Source organism: Protobothrops mucrosquamatus, unplaced genomic scaffold (genome assembly GCF_001527695.2).
Source record: "Protobothrops mucrosquamatus isolate PMUCROS unplaced genomic scaffold, P.Mucros_1.0 scaffold1070, whole genome shotgun sequence".
NCBI lineage: Eukaryota > Metazoa > Chordata > Lepidosauria > Squamata > Viperidae > Protobothrops > Protobothrops mucrosquamatus.
Genome location: NW_015387298.1, coordinates 143,950 through 152,074, shown reverse-complemented (window position 1 = coordinate 152,074; position 8,125 = coordinate 143,950). Strand labels below are relative to the sequence as shown.

At 41.2% G+C, this 8,125-nt stretch overlaps 1 protein-coding gene across 1 annotated transcript in view; it reads right to left on the bottom strand.

Annotated features, from left to right (window-relative positions):
• The window catches only part of ILDR2 (immunoglobulin like domain containing receptor 2), a 53,753-nt gene that overhangs the window by 8,386 nt on the left and 37,242 nt on the right, over nucleotides 1-8,125 (bottom strand). The gene's annotated exons all lie outside the window — the stretch shown is intronic.

Below are 8,125 nucleotides of genomic sequence, written 5' to 3'. Positions count from 1 at the left end.
GTTGAGGACTAAACCGGTCGTAAGTCGAGGACTACCCAACCGGTCGTAAGTCGAGGACTTTCCCTGCCCGGGAGCACCGCGCATGCGTGGTTCCGCCCCCTGCGCCGGCTGAGGCGTAGCTGGCAAGCGGCAGAGACGGAGCAGGCCGACCACCAGCTGGCCCAGCCCAAGGGAGGTAAGGCACCCGCCGGAAAAGGGGGAAAAAATGGCGGACAAAAAAAATGGCGGACAGCCTTGCTTGGCAACCCCCATGAAATGGTCGATCGACCCCAAATGGGGTCCCGACCCACAGGTTGAGAACCACTGAAGTAGAGATTGATTATTTTGCCTTCCATCTATCTGGTCTTCATTTCTGTTATAAATATACATACAGCATGTAACAAGGGTTCCAGAGTACCACATAATGGGCTCTGTCTGACCAAGGGAAACTTAAAAATTATAGTCAGCATCAACAATCTCTTGTTTGGAAAATTTACCAGCATTCTGCAGCATAGAATCTCATTCTTTCAAAGAACAGGATACTTGCTGGCTTTTGGTTTGTAGCATGCTGGCTGATTTTCTCTACTCATGAACCCCACTAGGAAGAACGTTCTGCCATTTAATCCTTGCTACCGATGATGTTAGAAAGGCCTCAGACAATTGACTTAGCATCTCTCCATCTGACTGAGGCCAGATTGGGAAGGATTCATTTCTTTGGGGCAATGAGGATGTCGCTAGTATGCTTGTTCCCAAAAGAATCAAATAAAATAGCCCCTTTAGGAATTCCTAGAGAAACAGAGCAATTTAGAGGCAAAGGCCTGCTGCTTGTGTATATGTGTATGCTTTGTTATTCTTGTTGGCATACTGTTTATTATTGTTAAGTACATACAGTATCTACGGGTGTTAGTGCTGGTATATGCTGCAAGATGGGTGTATAAAAGAATGAGTTTTCAAGCAATGGAAGATGTATCATTGGGAGCACAATTAATCAAATCAAGAAAAATCACAGGCTAAATGTTTGAAAGCTGTCTTATTTCCAAATCAAGAGTTCCAAGCCAGTTTATCTTCTGTTATTCTGGTGCTGCTTTTAGAAACTAGGTCACTTTGTTACTAAAACACGTTCTATTTGTTAATAGATAAGTTTGACATACATTATCAAAAATTGGGTGGAGACGTTGATAGAATTGACTCTCATCCTCTTTGCTCATTTGGGTATTAATTTCAGATCAACCTAGTTTGGAGGGCCAAGGAGGAATGCTGATATTTTCATAAAGATTTCATAATTCTTTAAGGAAATACTCAATGTTTCTGTGTTTTGGGTACTGTATATTAATATTTGTATATTGTGTATTAATATTGCTGGCATATTAATCATCAAGTTATCCAACAACCTCTCTGGCTAAATTGGCTGAAATGGCCTTAAGAGGTGACAGTGAAGAAGCAAGAAACATTAATTTAGACTCGTAACATAGCTATTTGGCAGAACTGTTTCAGGTAGTGAAAAGACTCTTCAACAGTGACCCAGTAATGACAGCTCCTGAAATGTTGGCTTGTTCACTATGGTGAATTTGCTAAGGAAGTGCATCTGTTATAGCTGAATCTGGGGAGATGTGTAGATCACCAACAGTTCATGTTTTAGGGGACCAGTTTCAGTTTCCGAGAACTGAGGACAGCAATATGTTCAACCTATCACCTATAAATTTATTTTTGTCCATTTTGCTTATTAAATCTAGCAGACAAGAACTGATGGTATTGATCCAGGGACAGGCAAATGCCTTAGAGCAGGGGTCCCCAACCTGTGGGCTATGGCCAACTACTGGGGTGTGGCCTGCGGGCCACGGAAAAGCCTGACCAGCGTGCGTACGTGTGTGCATGCACTCATCCCCACTCGCGCTAATGCCGCTGCCACTCCAAAATCCGGGTGCCGCACAGTGAAAATGGGTTGGTGCTAGCACCTGCGCGGTGAAAACGGGGTGCTGCTAGCGAGTGTCACATGGGCGCTAGCACCACCCTGTTTGCGTTGTGCATGCTTGCGGTCCTGTTTGTGGGCGCGCATGTGCGCGCGTGTAAAATGCTTCACCCTCCCTTTTCCTCTGGTCCGCCAACCGAGAAAGATTGCAGACCTCTGCCTTAAAGTATCTTCTCTAAAAGAAGTGGTAGTTTAATCTTTTCTAAAGACCATACTTTAGACTTGGGAGATACTTGAGAACCATTGCTCTATTATCAGTGCTTTTTTTGTAAAAAAAAAAAAAAGTGCCGGAACTCACACATGTCATACAATCTGCCTTGCCTACCTGCAAGGTTCCATCCAAAAAAGGTGCCGGAACTCTGTTCTGGGCGTTCTATGACAAAAAAAGCCCTGCCTATTATACATATTCTTGCTTGGGCAAAATGCTTGAGAGGATGATAGACAATTTATTTATGAGTTATTGGAGAACATTGGTACACTAGACCTGCTTCAGTTTGCTTTCAGGCCTGGTTTGGCACTGAAGTTACTTTGGTTTCTTTACTACATGACAGATTATATGGGAAAGACTGGATGAGTGCAACTTTCTATTCTCTCGCATTATTTTTCAATGGCTCTATGCCCATTCCAGGAAATATTGAGGGGCTGCAGAGTTCCTGGCTCCAAGCTCTGGGTTCTTACAAGGATCTATTTTATCATTCTTGTTTAATATCTATATTAATTCATTGGTGCAGTAATCAGTAGATGTGGGGTTAAGTGTCACTTGTATACTGATGATATCTAGCTCTAACTGGTACAGGTTTTTTTGTAGAGTACTTTCACCTGGAATTTGATCAATCAGCAGAAGTTGAATCCGACAAGATCAAAACTCTGTAGATTGATGGTCTAGGAATTGGAAAAATCTTCAATTCTGAGGGAATTACTACTATTTATTCCCTATGAAGGAGTTGGTACACAGTCTTGGGGTATTAGATTTTCTTCTCTCACTTGAATCCTGGCAGCTGCAGGGACAGTCCATGTCCTGATAACATATATTTGAATTACTGCAATGAATTTGATGTAGGCCTGTGATTCTGGGTCTGTTCTTGAAGATGACCCAAAAATTGCTGCTAGTATAGAATGTAGAAGTGATTACGGCATTACTTACTTTACTTAGATTTATTCCTATATTTTGATTTTATAGTTTATAACTGCCACAGGTTTCTTTGAAAGGTTTCTTTGAACAGTGGCTAGACAATAAGATTTTTAAAGAAATAAATGTCTATTAAGCCTAATGTTAAGGATTGGTTCATTTTAAAAATATTGCAATAATGACTGCAGATCAGAGCTCAATAGGAAAAAAGCTCAGAAAAAAATCCCATATAGACAACATCTTAAAAAGTGGTGTCTTTGAAGTGAAGTCTACTTAGAGAACAGCGTATAAAACCAATATGACATTTATATTATAACATAAACATTTTCATATGCATTATTTCTAGGCTGTCAGAAATGTGGAATCTCAGTCACACTCTTTCTGGAATGGAAGACAGATCAGCTCTGTAGAATTAACTAAATGTAGCTTTTCATAAAGACTTGATCTTTCCCGCCCATCACCCCCATTGCTTATCCCCCTGCACGCAATGACATTTGGATCCTAGGCATTCCAATCTGGAGGGAACCTTTTTATAGTCTTCTTAGTGGGTGGAAATGGCAGCATGTTCAGTGATGAGTATTGTAGAACACCATGTAATTTGCTAGTTTTTCTCAAAACTGTGTTTAAAGTCATTCCTTCAGTCTGCTTATCAATTGATTGAGGCAGCCTGCATGTCTAAGAGTGCTAGAACGTACTGGCTCTTATAAAGTGAGTCTATTGAATGTGGATGCTAAAAATAGATAGCAGCAATTATTATTTTTTACATAAATCCCCCCTCCCATTCATCAAATCTGAGAGGATTAGATGAGTCAATGACTTGGGTCACTATTTTGTTTCACTTGAAATGATTGCTATGTACAGATAGAGATGAAATATAATATCCGTGGGTAGCAATTTGTGGACATGCACCTGCTATAATATTCTTTAGAAAAAAACATTTCAATGAATTACTCAGTGATTCACAGTGGAACCTGTGGAAATGGTAATATAGCTAATCTATCTTCTTCCTAAAGAAAATTGGTTAAGAGTGGATTATATTATATATTACTAGTTTATGACATAAACAATATTTAAAATACTTTTTAAAAGTAAGTCATACATTCAGTAGCAATAGAGGAAATAGGCAGTTCTAAAGTTCTAACCCTTGATTATTATTGAAGCAGAAGGACTTATTCCATACAGCATTGCATGCAGGAGCTCATGCAACTGAATATTTTTGTACTCTATTGAAAAAGTCACATGAAAGCTCCAACCTCCTTCCAACTGCAATATACAGTACAAACTAGATAACAGGCTTGTGTAACTTAATTGATATGATTAACAGATTTATCAAGCCTCCAAAAAACTTCCTCTAAGGATTTTTGAAAATTAGCATATTTGGGGGGGAGTATAGATTGCTAACAACACCTGGAATGAGTGTTACCTAAAGCAGGGCTTGTCAACTGGTGGTACGCGTACCACCAGTAGTACTTTAGCATCTGGCAGGTGGTATGTGACCCCTAGCCAAGTATACTGGGGGAGGGAATCAGCTAAAGCAGCGCTGCACAGACCTGGAGATCAGCTGGAACTGCAGAACTTGGCAGAAGCCCTAGGATCAGCGCATGTGGCGACATGGTAATTGGAGCTTCCGGACACCCAGAAGAGAAAAGGAGGAGGAGGGCAGAGAGAAGAGAAGGGGCAGGTTTTGGCAGGAGAGGGAGAGAAAGAGCGAGAAGAGGCTTTTCTTACCAAAGCAGTGAGGAGAGACAGAGTGAGCGGCCTGTTTTCGGGCGAAGGGTGAGTGAGCGAGCGGCCTGTTTAGCGAATGGCGTGTTTTCGGGCGAAGGGNAAAAAAAAAAAAAAAAAAAAAAAAGGTGCCAGAACTCACACATGTCATAAAACCTTCCTTGCCCACCTACAAGGTTCCATCCAAAAAAGGTGCCGGAACTCTGTTCTGGGTGTTCTATGACAAAAAAAGCCCTGCCTATAATACATATTCTTGCTTGGGCAAAATGCTTGAGAGGATGATAGACAATTTATTTATGAGTTATTGGAGAACATTGGTACACTAGACCTGCTCCAGTTTGCTTTCAGGCCTGGTTTGGCACTGAAGTTACTTTGGTTTCTTTACTACATGACAGATTATATGGGAAAGACTGGATGAGTGCAACTTTCTATTCTCTCGCATTATTTTTCAATGGCTCTGTGCCCATTCCAGGAAATATTAAGGGGCTGCAGAGTTCCTGGCTCCAAGCTCTGGGTTCTTACAAGGATCTATTTTATCATTCTTGTTTAATATCTATATTAATTCATTGGTGCAGTAATCAGTAGATGTGGGGTTAAGTGTCACTTGTTGTGGCTCCGTCTTGTGAGCCCCTCTTATCGGAGGAAGAAGGCTCCAAACATGAAGGAGAGGAGATGGCCAGGCCTCCCTCTCCAGGACCCTCCTCTTTGGCAATGCCTCAGGTGTCTCCCGACGGAGAAGAGATTGACCAGGAGCCAGGTGTTTCTGAGATTGGCCAGGAGCCAGGTGTTTCGGATAGTGATGCAGATACGTTGTGGCTGGATCCACGCCAGCATAGGCGCGACAAGCGTGTGCAGCAGAAAAGGAGACGTGCCAGAGATTAAGCTGAGTCACTGGACCACACCCCACAGGCTATAAAAGGGAGGTGGTGGCCATTGGGACTCTGTGACAGACAAAGCTAAATCTCTGGCGAAGTAGTTTGCTGTGGATTGAATTTCAAACAATTTCAAATTGTTTTTTGTTTCTGTGTTCTCTGAGTAAAAGTTCTTGGCAGGCAGATACGGAGCTGCTGCCAAGTTTCTTATCTGTGGCTTGGAGTGTGGAGAAGTTATTTAACCCTCGGCTGGCTGTTTGGGTGTGTGTGTCAGACGGGGACAGAACACTTGTATACTGATGATATCTAGCTCTAACTCAGCGGTTCTCAACCTATGGGTCGCGACCCCATTTGGGGTCGATTGACCATTTCACGGGGGTTGCCAAGCAAGACTGTCTGCCATTTTTTTCCCCTTTTCTGGCAGGTGCCTTACCTCCCTTGAGCTGGGCCAGCTGGTAGTCGGCCTGCTCCGTCTCTGCCGCTTGCCAGCTACGCCTCGGCCGGCGCAGGGGGCGAAACCACGCATGCGCGGCGCTCCCAGGCAGGGAAAGTCCTCGACTTCCGACTGGTTGGGTAGTCCTCGACTTACGACCGGTTTAGTCCTCGACTTACGACCGGTTTAGTCCTCGACTTACGACCGGTTGGGGGTCGCGGCATTAAAAAGGTTGAGAACCACTGCTCTAACTGGTACAGGTTTTTTTGTAGAGTACTTTCACCTGGAATTTGATCAATCAGCAGAAGCTGAATCTGACAAGATCAAAACTCTGTAGATTGATGGTCTAGGAATTGGAAAAATCTTCAATTCTGAGGGAATTACTACTATTTATTCCCTATGAAGGAGTTGGTACACAGTCTTGGGGTATTAGATTTTCTTCTCTCAGATGAATCCTGGCAGCTGCAGGGACAGTCCATGCCCTGGTAACATATATTTGAATTACTGCAATGAATTTGATGTAGGCCTGTGATTCTGGGTCTGTTCTTGAAGATGACCCAAAAATTGCTGCTAGTATAGAATGTAGAAGTGATTAAGGCATTGCTTACTTTACTTAGATTTATTCCTATATTTTGATTTTATGGTTTATAACTGCCACAGTTTCTTTGAAAAGTTTCTTTGAACAGTGGCTAGACAATAAGATTTTTAAAGAAATAAATGTCTATTAAGCCTAATGTTAAGGATTGGTTCATTTTAAAAATATTGCAATAATGACTGCAGATCAGAGCTCAATAGGAAAAAAGCTCAGAAAAAAATCCCATATAGACGACATCTTAAAAAGTGGTGTCTTTGAAGTGAAGTCTACTTAGAGAACAGCGTATAAAACCAATATGACATTTATATTATAACATAAACATTTTCATATGCATTATTTCTAGGCTGTCAGAAATGTGGGATCTCAGTCACACTCTTTCTGGAATGGAAGACAGATCAGCTCTGTAGAATTAACTAAATGTAGCTTTTCATAAAGACTTGATCTTTCCCGCCCATCACCCCCATTGCTTATCCCCCTGCACGCAATGACATTTGGATCCTAGGCATTCCAATCTGGAGGGAACCTTTTTATAGTCTTCTTAGTGGGTGGAAATGGCAGCATGTTCAGTGATGAGTATTGTAGAACACCATGTAATTTGCTAGTTTTTCTCAAAACTGTGTTTAAAGTCATTCCTTCAGTCTGCTTATCAATTGATTGAGGCAGCCTGCATGTCTAAGAGTGCTAGAACGTACTGGCTCTTATAAAGTGAGTCTATTGAGTGTGGATGCTAAAAATAGATAGCAGCAATTATTATTTTTTACATAAATCCCCCCTCCCATTCATCAAATCTGAGAGGATTAGATGAGTCAATGACTTGGGTCACTATTTTGTTTCACTTGAAATGATTGCTATGTACAGATAGAGATGAAATATAATATCCGTGGGTAGCAATTTGTGGACATGCACCTGCTATAATATTCTTTAGAGAAAAAACACTTCAATGAATTACTCAGTGATTCACAGTGGAACCTGTGGAAATGGTAATATAGCTAATCTATCTTCTTCCTAAAGAAAATTGGTTAAGAGTGGATTATATTATATATTACTAGTTTATGACATAAACAATATTTAAAATACTTTTTAAAAGTAAGTCATACATTCAGTAGCAATAGAGGAAATAGGCAGTTCTAAAGTTCTAACCCTTGATTATTATTGAAGCAGAAGGACTTATTCCATACAGCATTGCATGCAGGAGCTCATGCAACTGAATATTTTTGTACTCTATTGAAAAAGTCACATGAAAGCTCCAACCTCCTTCCAACTGCAATATACAAACTAGATAACAGGCTTGTGTAACTTAATTGATATGATTAACAGATTTATCAAGCCTCCAAAAAACTTCCTCTAAGGATTTTTGAAAATTAGCATATTTGGGGGGGGAGTATAGATTGCTAACAACACCTGGAATGAGTGTTACCTAAAG